The following is a 14,603-nucleotide window of genomic DNA, read 5'->3' on the forward strand; positions in this document are numbered from 1 at the left end:
GCAGGCGGCAACTTCCGGTTCTTAAGTTCCGGTGTGCGCTGACTTTTTCCCGCCCCCTTCCTATTTAGACTGATCTGTTATACCCCACTTGGCGTCCATGTTGACACGCCCCGGCACTACACCCGCACAGTAAGCACTCACATAGCCGCTTAGCCTGACATAAGCTTCTGATTTGCGTTCTTATACCCCGGTCCTCACCGCCTAGCGTTCTCTTTCACAGCATAACATGTGACCTGACTCTTCAATACAAGTCCACTAAAGCACCAACAGGTGTTATCTCCTTATGTGACACCATATATTTAGTCTTTTGGGTTTCTATTTATCTTACCTACGGTTTCTACCACTCAGCATTCTCTTCCACAGTGTTGCATGAAACTTGCTTCCTTAATACAAGTTTGATAAAGCACCAACAGGTATTAACCCCTTATATGGCATCACATATATACAGTTCTCCGGGTTCTCATTTATTATCAATATTATTTTTTTATTTTCAATTTTAATTACCTTATTTTACAAAATTCTTATATGATTTATTCATGAAATCTCTATTTCTCATAGGCATATATCCCTAACAGGCATAAAGCCCTAGAGATTTAATCTTCATTATCAACATCCATACTTTCCTGATTTACCAGGTGTATAATCCTATTTGTCACTTTCTCTCTAATGAGTTACCACATGTTATATACTCACCTGACTTATGTTTTATTTAATAGAGCACAATACGTCCTAGAAACAGTTGGAGATTTTAGTGGCTTCCAAACCACTGTCTCGCAATAGGTATGATTTCTCTAGTACTGCACTTTATAGTCTCACTTATCCGTCTTGACAACCCTGAACCACCTCATTTTCCATTATAGGAACTCGCACAGTCTTCCACTCTTAATCTCATTATTGTCAGCAGTCGGGTAGGCCGTCAATTTTTATTAATTTACCTATTTCTCCCCCACCTGGTTCTCCTTATGTATCATCACAGGGTTAATGTGCTTAAATTTCTATGTTTATAATATGTATTATGATGTACTATACTACATGTCTGGACATATAAGTGCAAACGCATATTACGCCTCACTGTACTGATTATGAGGACATATTATGATTTATTTTTTCTGCATTTTGTTTTGAATTGACTACAGCAGACTGATGAAGGCCAGTTGTAGGCCAAAACGTCTTGTGACTGCATTTTTTTGACTGAAAAAAAATAGCTTACTTTGAAAGGATCATTCAGTTGAGTGCCAAGTTACTTTATTATTCACTGAGTCCGACTGACCTAGTCCTAATAATCTCCCACTCTCTTGTGCAGACTAAGCTCCATCCACCTCCCAGCACTCTTCGTGTTCCAAGCAGGGAGCCACCAAAGGTGCTTTGCTACACTACTATGTTGTGTGGGATGCAGGTGTTGGAGTGTGGTCAGGAGTCTCCACCTTACCTGAATGGTGGGGTACCACACCTCAGGAGGAGGTGCAGTACCTCTGTGGCGACTGAACCCTCAGGGGCGCCACACAAGCATCTCGTGGGCTCTCCTGAGAAGACTGATGGCAGTCTCAATTGAAGGCATGGCTTTCAGACAGTCATCAACGTAAAAGTCCTTTTCTATGAATTGTCTGACATCTGATCCGTATTCTGTTTCTCCTTTTGAGTCCATAAATGGCAACTGCAGAAGGACTATTGCCTAAGATGTGCACGCTCATGCGATACTCTGTGACTTCTTTAGTAGGATCATTGTCTCTGTACCAGAAGAATCTTAGGAAGTTCCTGTCTCTCTCTCTCACTCACAAGGAAACAATGGAACATTTGCTGGATGTCAGCGATGAAAGCAATGGAATCCTTACTGAAGCGCATAAGTACTCCCAGAAGTTTGCTATTGAGGTCTGGTCCTGTCAGTAGAACATCATTCAGGGAGTCATCATCAAACTTAGTACTGGAGTCAAACACCACTCTAATCTGGCCCGGTTTCTTGAGGTGGTATACTCCAAACATGGGTAGGAACCAGCAGAGTCTTTGAGAGTGGGAGCTAGTTCTGCATGGCAATTCTCAAAAATCTTTGACATGAAGGAGAAAAAGTGATCTTTCATCTCTGGTTTCTTTTGCAGATTATGTTTGAGAGAGGAGAAACGTTTTCATGCTTGATTTCTGTTGTTCGGTAGATGTGGTCTGTGGGTTCTGAAGGAAAGAGGTGTGACCAAGCTGTTGGTCTCATCTCTTACAAGTCCCTTGTCCATTACCTCACAGAACAACTTGTCCTCTACCGACATTGCCACTTGGTTGTCTTGCTTAGGCTGGTTTCACACTAGCGTTTTATCGCGCATCTCATCGTGCGCTATCGGGCACACGCGCAATGTTCCCCTATCTGTAACATGGTGGTCGCAGGGTCTTGCGATTGCACACATGTTGTACCCCTAGGAGTATGGCCGCCACAGTGGCTTTGCCTTCCTCCAGGGGAGGGTAATGCCAGGCTTGGAGGCAATGATGGGTCTCTCTCGCAGTCAATCCATACATGCAACACAGTTCCACTCCAGGCCAGCAGGGGAAACTCTGAACCAGGATTAAGGGGAGGAGTGCTCTCTGAGGGCCAAGAGGAAGGAGTGGTGAGTTAGTCTGCGGAGGGTGAAGTGTGCAGACGTGTTGAGAGAAGCTGGAGGTTGAGCTGTTAAAGGAGAGCTCCCTCACAGTGAGCGCATGAACTGGAGCCTGGTCTCCATGGTTGTACGGATACTAACGGTCCTGCAACAGACACCAGAGGAGTAGGAGGCTGTAAATGCCCTACTCCCATCTAAGACTTGAGGGCACAACAGCAGCTTGGATAGAGAGCCGGGACTCATGAGAAAAGAGCCCCCGAGAGCTAAGTAAGTAAGTAAGGTTCTTGAGAACATCTGACAGGAGGAACTTCAGTGTAACTCAGTACTGGGAGTACTTCATTCAAACAAGCGCTAGGAAGAAGACTGCACAGCCAGTCTGCTGAGAGAGAATCCCTGAGTTGCTTCCAGGCTAGCCTGCTCCGTTACCATCTGTAATCAGGACCCTGGACTGCAGTTATCAAGTAAAGGTACAGAAATTGCACCCCGCTGTGTCTTGTCTGCTTCCTACCCTTACGGCATGCTACATCCCCGTGCCAACCACCTTTACACTGTCCTGGGACTATAGCTTCACCTGTGGGGAGCTTTTACACCCTTGCTGCACCCTACCATCAGTCCCAGCGGATCTGCATGCAGTGTCGGCTTAACACCTCCCTTGCCGAGCACCACATGTGGCGTCACGAACTATTCCATTCCATTAACTACATTCCCTCATTACTTGGGCACCCAGGGCCATGGACTGGGTCACCGCTGCTATGACACATTCCCCTGACACCGGCCCGGTACCGAGTACCCCACAGCCCTGGGAGGGTGACCCACACACTCATCAGCATTTAGTGTGCGCTGCGCATTTTCCAGGTGTGCGCCCAGATGCGCCGTACGCTACATGTTGCATTTTTTGTTCCGCCTACATTGTTAAAAAAATTGCATGCGCACGTGTGCGCCCAAAAATAGCATTACAGTCTATGGGGTCGTGTCATGATCCAGTGTTGGATCTGGCGTTATTAAAGGCACAAAGTGAACTTTTTTTACTTTGGTTAAGTTCAAAGGTGTTTTGACTGTCCCCGGTGGTGGTTAGTGGTATTGCACCTTAGGTTAGGTTGCACTTAATTATGTTCAGGTGTGGGGCTCTATAAATGGGTCTCAGGGTGTTCACTCACTGCTGGTGATATTTCTTGCTGAGTTGTTGGAGAGCCTGGTGGAAGGATGGAGCTGGATAGGAGTCCTGCGCAGTCAGCCAGAGAGAACGAGTGCCAGCTAATGGTGTCTGCAGGAAGGACTGGCATGGCCTGGTGGAGTCGCAGTTTATGGTGTCGGCTGGAAGTGCGTGCATGGCTTGGAGGAGTGGCGACTAGGAAGAGAGTTGCACTCGGCATGCGCGACTTGGTTGCTGAGAACTGGACTCGAGCATGCTTGGATTCTTGGCAGAGGCTGGACTCATCTTGGGACTCTGTGTACTGGACTGCTGCAAGTGGTGGTGGACTCTGCTCCCAGGCTGCACGATGGTGATGGATCCAGTTATGGTGATGGATCAGGGTGGAGGAGAAGATGCACACAGGTGGTGGGCTCTGTTGCTAGGAGCGTACGCAACAGAGCAAAGATAAGTGGTGTTTCCCCTGTATTGTCTCTTTCCTCATGTGTGTTGTTAGTGCAGTGGTGGGATTAGTCTCCGCACCGACCTATTCCCTAGTGAGGGTTTAGGGTCAGGGCGAGCAAGGGGTTAAGGTTCGCGTGCGGCGACAGGTGCGGAGCCTGTATAGGGAATGTTAGGAGTGCAGGGACACTGGCTCAGGGGAGCTTAGGAGGTCTCCATGTCCCCATTCCCTATCGCAGGGCCCACCATTGTTAAAGTTACCCAGGTTCCCCCCTTATTATTTAAATTCGCCGTACTGGAGGCGGTGTTTCCAGAAATGTATATGTTAACGTATAATTCCTAAATTCTCCAGGTGGAGGCGGCGTATCCACCTGCACGTTCTATTATTTAAATTCGCCCCACTGGAGGCGGTGTATCCAGGGTCATGTGTGTTATGGGTTCGCCTTGCGGCATCATCTGCGACCTGACACACGTGATCATGACAGGTCGCTGGCGTGCGCTTGGATGTGCGCACGTCAGCGCTTTGTGCGCGCACGCGATTTGAGTAAACAGTGTCTAGACAGTTGATCAAACCTCCCCCTAAAAACAAGCAACATTGTTTGGGAGGAGTGTTGATAAAAGAAGGTGTCTTCAGTGCCACACCACTACAGCCTTGAAGATAAGAGCAGCTACAGAGAGCAAGAGAAGAGCAGCTACAGACAGCCTTGAATAGAAGACCAGACAAGAGCCTTGGATTCAAGCTTCAGCAGCCAAAATATGAGTATTCTTCAACATAATGTGTGTGTCCTGTATAATTTATTATGTACTAATGTATTTTTAGTTTAAATTTCAGCATGTCTTCTTATGGATCGGTCTATTCGCCATCTCGGCAAGAACTGGCCCAAGCTGATCGTGAGGTGAGGATATTGCTGCCTTTGGGTAAGTTTAGCTGCTGCCTCTAGAAATGTGTAATAATTTTTTTTCTTTACAGACATCGGACACGGCCAGTGAAGGTGAAGTGCGGGAGCAGTCTGAGTGGGAGCAGCGTAGCCAAGTCGTGGTGAGGAGACGCAATGTTAGTATATAGTCTTTCCTTATTTTTTTTTTCTGTCTTTATTTTCATCTTTTATCTTGCTTCTTCTCTGTTTCTATCTTTTTCATTCTCCAAAATTACAAAAGATTCAAATTTTTTTTTTTTTAGGTACCACAACGGGATGATGACGAATTGTACATCGACAAGGAGCACCTGATCCGCCTTGTTCAGGAGCATATCCCGTTGTGGGACAGCCGTGCATTTATTTTTGGTCCTGATGGTACAGGTGTGTTTGTGGCAAGATATATTCTTGCATCAAACACACCAATGCCTTCTGGAAAACAGTGATTGCTTTGTGTATTGAGCTGCTGTCTTGAAGCTGCATTGATTTTTGGTCCAGATGGTACAGGTGTGTTTGTGGCAAGATATATTCTTGCATCAAACACACCAATGCCTTCTGGAAAACATTGATTGCTTTGTGTATTGAGCTGCGGTCTTGAAGCTGCATTGATTTTTGGTCCAGATGGTACAGGTGTGTTTGTGGCAAGATATATTCTTGCATCAAACATGCCAATGCCTTCTGGAAAACATTGATTGCTTTGTGTATTGAACTGCTGTCATGAAGCTGCATTGATTTTTGGTCCAGATGGTACAGGTGTGTTTGTGGCAAGATATATTCTTGCATTAAACACACCAATGCCTCCTGGAAAACAGTGATTGCTTTGTGTATTGAGCTGCTGTCTTGAAGCTGCATTGATTTTTGGTCCAGATGGTACAGGTGTGTTTGTGGCAAGATATATTCTTGCATCAAACACACCAATGCCTTCTGGAAAACAGTAATTGCTTTGTGTATTGAACTCCTGTCTTGAAGCTGCATTGATTTTTGGTCCTGAAGGTACAGGTGTGTTTGTGGCAAGATATATTCTTGCATCAAACACACCAATGCCTTCTTGAAAACAGTGATTGCTTTGTGCATTGAACTGCTGTCTTTAAGCTGCATTGATTTTTGGTCCAGATAGTACAGGTGTGTTTGTGGCAAGATATATTCTTGCATTAAACACACCAATGCCTTCTGAAAAAGTGATTGCTTTGTGTATTGAGCTGCTGTCTTGAAGCTGCATTGATTTTTGGTCCTGATGGTACAGGTGTGTTTGTGGCAAGATATATTCTTGCATCAAACACACCAATGCCTTCTGAAAAACAGTGATTGCTTTGTGTATTGAACTGCTGTCTTGAAGCTGCATTGATTTTTGGTCGTGATGGTACAGGTGTGCTTGTAGTAATATATATTCTTGCATCAAACACACCAATGCCTTCTGGAAAACAGAGATTGCTTTGTGTATTGAACTGCAGTATTGATCCTGCTTTCACTCTTGCTCCTGATGATACTGTTGTGTTTGCTTCTCCTTATATTCTAGAAGGAAACATAACAGTGTCCTCAGGATCAACAGTGACTGCATTGTGTATAGAATTATTTTGTGCTGCACCATTGAATGTTTGCAAAGTTCTATCAGGTGTGTGTGCTGATAATTATGTTGCCTTCAGTGCATTGTCTAACATTTTTTCTTTGTTTTTCCAACAGTGAACAAGGTCCGCACACGTTGGCGCTCGATGAAGGACTGTTTCAACACTGATGTTCATGCTGAGGGACAGGTTCGCAGTGGTTCAGCGGCAAGGCGCAGAAGAAAGTACCGCTATCATCGCGAGTTGGCTTTCCTGAGACCGGTCCTTGCCAGCAGAGCGTAAGTATTATTATTATTTTTTTTTTTATTACTATGTGCTTTTCTATTCCACAGCTGATGCTTTTTGTTAATGTATGATAGTAATGTTTTCCCATTCTTTCCACAGCACTTGGAGCAGCACCCTGCAACCTGTCCCTGGAATGGTCCTTCATCGGACGACATCGGACCCGTCCCAGCCATCTGACAACCAGGAAGCATCTTGCAGGTCAGCAACACAGACAGCTGGTAACCAGGAAGCTGGTCTATCAGGTGTTCCCCTGTCCCAGGTCTCTGTCACTGGTTATGTGGGCACTACCTGCCAGCGGCAGAGGGCCTTGGACAGGTCTGTCATGCCCGAGTTCATGCACTTGAGCGAGGCCTTTCAGGCCAGCCTCAAGGCGCTGTCCGCCAGAGTGAAAAGCGGTTTTTCCCTGATGGAACGGGGTTTTAACCACATGGAACACCGCTTCCACTCTGTCGACCAGCGCTTTGACCTTCTGGAGGCCGACCTCAACAGACCAGCACACCATTTTTTCATTAAAATTGAACAGGGCATGGCGGAACACCTTAGTCCTGAGCAACAGCTGAGTGTGTTACAGGCCTTCAACACTGCTTACTTGCAGGCTATGCAGCAGAATCGGTATGTGCAGCAGTCAGTGGTGTCATTTCCAACAGTGCCACCGCTGACTCGCTACACCTCCCTACCGACTTCTGCTGCATACACCTGCATGGCCACCTGCATTCCAAGCCAAGCCGGACACAACTACACCACCCCAAGTCCGAGTGCTGCTGGACACTCCTCCGCCACTACCACTATGGCAAGCGCTGCTCCTGTATGGAGCACCACCACTGCCACTGCACCACCTGCTTGGAGCAACACCACCACAGAACCTGCTTGGGCCACCGACATCACCAGTCAACATCATCAAAGGAGCACCGCCAGCACTCCTCATCAAAGGAGCACAGCCAGCACTCCTCATCAAAGGAGCACAGCCAGCACTCCTCATCAAAGGAGCACAGCCAGCACTCCTCATCAAAGGAGCACCACCACCACTCCTTAACCAAAGAGCACCGCCACCAATTCTCCTCCTAGGAGTCCCGCCAGAACTTCTGCTCGGATCACCGACACGCAGTCTCCAAGGATCACCGCCACATCTTTGAGCACTGACACAAGTTTGTCTCCTCGTATCACCTCCACCGCCGCCACGTCTATGAGTACCGACACAACTTTGTCTCCTTCTTGGAGCACTGCCACTGCCACTTCTAGGAGCACCGCCACCACAGAGCAGCAGAGTGGTGACCCACATTCCATCTTTTACAGGTCAACGCCACGGTCCACCATCTCCAAGCGGTCGAGCAAAGTAAGGCGGTCACACAGTGGAAGTCGGGCCAGGCAGGATACTCCTGCGCCAAAGAAAAAAAAAAAACTTTGTTTGTCCATCCACCCTCTCCTCCTAATGTGTCTCAACCTGCATCCATGTCCATTCCAGAGCTCCCTTCCCCCAGTACTTTCGTCGCCCCTTCTCCTAGAACCCCTTCCTCAACCTCCAGCCGTTCCTCGTCTCTCCACACCCCCAAAGTATCCCAATCTTCCCCCAAACGTCATTCCTAATAAAATCTTTTTTTTTGTGGAAAAATAAATGTGCAATTCTGCTTTCAAAAAATTTGGATTGATTACTGTGTCAATCGCCGATTACACACACTGCGCCGTACACACACTGCGCCATACACTTAGCGTTTTTGACACCATATATCTCCATTACTGAGACATGTTTCTTGTGTCAGTCTTGGAGATATGTGTTGTGAAAAAAAAACAATCTATAGGTTTATTATCTGTTGGTGGTCCTTGAGGACTGGAGTTGGGGAACCCTGCTGAATTCAGTCTGTGCAATATTACAAGAATGTAGAGACTGCTGTGGAAAGTCATATCGATTGTTTTTTTTTTACAACAAATTTGTCCAAGACTGACACAAGAAACATCAGTAATGGAGATATCTGGTGTCAAAAAAACAAATCTATGTGACTTGTATTTTCAGCACCAGTCTCTTCAGTCATATAATATTGCACAGACTGAATTGAGCAGGGTTCCCCAACTCCAGTCCTCAAGGCCAACCAACAAATCATGTTTTAAGTAATTCCATTACTCCGGTGATAACTGCTTCACCTGACCCCAAAAAAAGGAAATCCTTAAAACATGATCTGTTGGTGGACATTTAGGACAAGATTTGGAAACCCTGGCATAGAGGATGGTGTTGAGTGCAAGGCATATCTATTACCTTGCCTTTTTTGTACCATCATCATTTAACTATTTTAGAGACAAGGCAAGGGACTGTAGATATACCTTGTAATTATCCACATACTCTATTACGTGTGTGTTGAAGAAACTGATGACATGATGGTGAAAATAAATGTTATATTTGCTTCACAAATACCCTGGCCTTGTATCATCATCACTATCACACCTGGGCAGGTGAATACACATGAGGTTTAACATGCAGCGTTGCTTAACTCTCCATGTATTTGAAGCAGACTGTAGCGATGCTGCAGTTTAATGTGTATTCTCCTGCCCATGTGTGATAACTTTGTTAAGTAGTTGTCACTTCAGCATGACACCAGGCCTGGGTATTGTAGAAGTTGTATAAACTTTATTATGTCACCAGTGTGCTTTCAAAATCAAGCCACAGTGGTGATCCTACAAATAATATTTATAGTCACATTTTAAGGTGTCATAAAAAGTGAAGGATGCCAGTGCATCCACAAATCACTATTTGTAAAATCGCCCCATGTGACACAAATATTAGTTGTATTATCTCCACCGTCGCTAGAGATTATAAATGTCATGATCCCAGTGCAGGTTTTGACCTGCACGTCAGGGGTTAATGTCTTGAGCTCAGTGCAGGCTTTGACCTGCACACCTGGGGTTAATTATTGTGGCCTCTCTTTGGTTCAGGCAGAGCTTTTTATTGCCCTGAGAAACTCTAATCCCTGTCAGTTATACTTTTGCCTTTGGCCGAGTGTTGTGACCCCTGTGTGCCTGTTCGTTGTCTTATATCTTGCTTATATGGTTCTGATCCGGTTCTGTCCCCCATTGTGAGTTTGCCTGTTGATTCTGTACTATATATCTGCTTCTCTGGTTTCTGACTTCTTGGCTACGTCTTGACTATCCGTTCTGTCTTGCCCTTTGGTAATTGTCGTGCTATCTCTTGCTTTGACCCCAGCCTGATCTGGTTTATTTCCCTGTCTATGCCTATGAGTAACTTTGTTCCATAGTTACCATTCTAGGAGTTTTCCTGCAGCTTCTAGCTCTCGGGAGTTTAGGCCATGCCCTCAGCAGTCACATGCTTCAGGTCCTGTGGGTCTGAAGCACGCATCCTCTCTGCTGCTGCCCGCTCCACAGGTATCTCTGAGCACAGGTTGTCTTACTCAGGACACGCGCACTGGCTCAGGGAGCAATGCAGTGCGGTGTTCCTGACAATAAAGGTAATACAACTTGTGTGTATGTATAGTCACCTGGTCAGGAGTACTAGTAAATTCATTATCCACAAAACACAGCATCATAAATTGACTGGTACACCTGGCCACTTGATAATAGTATTAGGAGTGTAAAAACACAGAGTGCACTCAGTACAGGTATCAAAACAGTGTTTTTATTAACATACCAACAAGAAATTTTTTTTACACCATTTGCTCTTGCCATTCCACACGTCCTACATCTGAGTTGAAGTAAACCGCAAATTGGTCCCTCATTTGGCCAACTTCAACGGATGACCTGAGAGGGTGCTGAGTAAATTCAGGCAATGGGTTAGGAGCAACATCATCAAGATCTAAGTTCGGGTGCTCTCTAGCAATTACAAAATTATGTAGAACGACACAGGCCTTCACCACCTCATCCACTGTTTCCAGTTTCAGATTAATGGCTGTGCCAAGAATGCGCCATCTGGATACAAGTATACCAAATGCACACTCTACAGTTCTTCTGGCCCTGGTCAGCCTGTAATTAAAAATTCTTTTGTTGTGGTCCAAGTCCCGGCTGGAGTAGGGCTTGAGCAGGTTTTGGCACATCTGGAATGCCTCATCACCAACCATTACAAAGGGCTGTGGGGGACCTTCGGTGTTGGGAAGAGGCCGTGGCATGGGGAAATTGAACTGGTTGCCATACAACCTCCGGCCCATGTCCGAGTTCTTAAAAGCTTGGGAGTCATTCCCACGGCCAAATGCACCAATGTCCACTGCAATAAACATACAGTCTGCATCCGCAATTTCCATGAATACAGTAGAAAAGTAATTTTTATAGTTGTAGTACTCAGATCCAGTTCTTTTGGGCTTGATAATCCGGATGTGTTTCCCATCAACCGCTCCCAAACAGTTGGGGAAATTGCAGACTGTCCAGAATCTTTCGGCGATTTCCAACCACTTTTCTGCGGTGGGCAGGGGCATGAATTCTGGACAAAGAATGTTCCACAAAGCCCGGCAGATGTCCACTACAATTCCAGACAACTTGGGTGTGGCGCCCCCAGGAGTATGGTCGCCACAGTGGCATTGCCTTCCTCCTAGGGAGAGTGATGTCATGCCTGGGAGCAATGAAAGGTGTCTCTGGCAGTTAACCATAACATGCAACACAGTTCCCACTCCGGGCCAGCAGAGGGAGCTCTGAACCAATACTAAGGGGAAGAGCTTCTCTCTGGGTGCCAGGAGGGGAAATTAGTCAGTTAGTGTGAGGAGGGCGTCGTGTGCAGATGTGGAGGAGAAGAGCTGGGGAGACTGAGGAAAGTGGAGAGCTCAGTCTCTGTGATAGCGCATGATCTGGAGTCTGGTCTCCAAGGGTGTATGGATACTAACGGTCCTGCACCAGAAACCAGAGGAATAGGAGGCTGTAAATGCCCTATTCCCACATAATCCTCTGAGGCACAACAGCGACAGGTGAGCAAAGAGAGATAGAAGGCTACGGCTGTCTGCCATGCGAGTGGAGTGTGGATAACATCAGAAAGGAGGAACTCCAGTGTAACTCAGTACTGGGAGTTCTTCATAGAGAGCACTAGTAAGGAGACTGCACAACCCATCTGCCAGAGAGATTCCTGATTTGCTTCCAGGCTAACCAGCTCCTGTGCCATCTGTACTCAGGACCCTGGACTGCATTTGCCAAGTAAAGGTAAACAAACTGCAACCTATTGTGTCCATGCCTTCTTGCTGCAACTTCCCCGGCACTGCTACATCTCTGTGCCTGACACTGCACCTTCCTTCCCAACACCCACCTACACTGCCCTGGGACTACAGCCCTGCCTGTGGAGGGCTATAACATCATTGCTGCACTACACCATCTGTCCCAGAGGATCTGTCTGCAGCGTCGGCTTAACATTTGCCGAACACCACAGGTGGCGTCACGAATCATCTATTCATAAACTTTATTCCATCACTTCACTCCCTTACATGGATGCCCAGGGCCATGGACCGGGTCACCGCTACTGTGACACTTCCCAGTGAAATACCAACCCGGTACCGAGTACCCCACAGCCCTGGCGGGCGATCCATTTTGGCGTCACGAACAGGATTAACGGAGCCCGGCAATCCCCGGGTCCTGTGTGCCAGAGACTGGGTTTGGTGCTATAGACTGTGTGCATAATTGGCGCCATTATCCCGCTGATTGGCACGCGGGAAGAAAAGGGGGCAGACCTTCGTGGGCGGAGCCAGCCGAAAAGTGCGAAAGGAGAAGCTGAGGCCTGCAGTTCCGGCGCCCCCTGATCCAGCTGAGGAGCGGCATCCGGTAAGCCAGCGCAACCCCGCGGCCTGGCCCACGTTAACTAGGGGGGAGAGAAAATGTCTGAGGACAATGCCAATGCAGCGGCGGATGCTCCCGCTAACCTCCCAGCGCTGCCAGATGCAGGATCCAGCGCAGCTGCAGCTCCAACAGCGCCACTGAATCTGGCAGCCAGCGCTGCCTCCAGGGCACCACAAGAATCAGCACCCCCCGCAGCGGTCCCCATAATGCCGCTGTCCATGCCCTATATACCGGGAGCAGCCTGGCTACCGCAGTACTCGGGTGAGTCACATACCCTGAGTGAATTCAAAGAGAGACTGTGCAGCTTGTTTGAAGTGTATCCCCTGTCTGAAAGTCAGAAAGTGAACATTCTTATTGGGCAGCTAACAGGTGCAGCGCAGAGAGAAGTAAAAGCCTTGCAGGACACTGATAAAGAGACTGTTAAAAAGATTCTGGCTAAGCTCAGAAGCACCTTTGACACCCGCACTGCAGCTGAAATAAAGATGAGATTCTTTGGATGTGAGCAGAGAGCGCAGGACAGTATACGGGACTATGCTCTTAACCTGCAGGAGGCGCTGCGAGCCATAAAGCAGATCGATCCAGACAGTGTGCAGGACGGAGACAGACTGTTAAAGGAGCAGTTTATTGAAGGTCTCCTATCCAGTACCCACAGAGCACAGCTGCGCATTATAGCCCTGCAGAACCCTGACCGGGATTTTGCAGACTTCAAGGACAGGGCTATCCGGGTGCTGCATGAACCAACTGTCAGCCGTCCAGCGCCCCCTAGGCGCCCAGCGATCACCTACCACCAGGAAACAACATCTTTCCCCCTCAGGCCTGTGGAGGCTGATGCACAGACTCTGGACAATGACCCATCTTCAGAACTGCGTCTTCAGGTCCAGGAGTTGACCAAAGGTATGGCTGCACTTGCCAAAACCGTGCAGTCCCTGCAGGAGTCCTCCAAGGAGAAGATCCAGTTGGCCTCCAGTCCAGAGGATGTCCCGTGGATGTGGAGGAAGAGGATCCCGCCACTCCGAGGGAGGAACAGCGATCGCTATGACCAGAACGGACATCCCATCTGTCGTCACTGCCACAAAGCAGGCCACCTCGCAAGATTCTGTCCATTAAAACGAGTAACCCCCGGGGCAGAGGGCCAGCCCCCAGTAGTAGGACCACAAGGCCCAAGGAACTGGCGAGCCAAGTATGTAGGAGGGCGACTGGTCCTCCCAGTGGTGATTGATGGCATCCCCATGAACGCTTTGCTGGACACTGGCTCTCAGGTGACCACTATGCTGTATATCCTTTACAAGCGGTATTGGGCTGACTCTGAACTTACCCGTGGCCCAACTGATGAACTGACGGAAGTTGCTAGTAATGGTCAGTCTTTACCGCAGATAGGATGTAAAGAAATTACTGTTAAAGTAGGTCGAGTAGAGTTAAAATCTCAAGGTCTGATAGTTGTGGATATTGATCGACGAGAATGTAACCCAATGATGACTCTTGGTACCAATGTGATTGAAAATTGCCTTTCCAAGGTTATTGTCTTGTTGCAACAGGTGGCTGAGACTGCTGGTTCCAGTGAACGAGTCCTGCAGAAGGAGATCAAGGCCCTGATGCAAAGACAGCAGGTAGAACTCTCTGGCGGAGAAATTGGCAGCGTCAGAGTGAGTGATTCTTTCCCAATTGCAATACCCCCCAGATGTGAAATGTTGATTTGGTGTCGGGCAGCCATAGGCCTCAGAGGAAAGGATTACCAGGCAGTGGTAGAACCAGTGTACTCTGATAGCCGGCCCACTGTCCTGACTGCCAGAAGGGTAGTTGATGTTCGCAAAGGGAGAGTACCTGTACACCTCTTGAATTGTGGGGAGGAGGAGGCCACAATACCTCGGTATGCCACAGTTGCTAAGCTGCTTACTGTCAGTAACAATGCAATGCGGGCAGCAGA

The sequence above is a fragment of the Dendrobates tinctorius genome, unplaced genomic scaffold (assembly GCF_039654945.1).
Source record: "Dendrobates tinctorius isolate UK_male_01 unplaced genomic scaffold, ASM3965494v1 ptg000175l, whole genome shotgun sequence".
Lineage (NCBI taxonomy): Eukaryota > Metazoa > Chordata > Amphibia > Anura > Dendrobatidae > Dendrobates > Dendrobates tinctorius.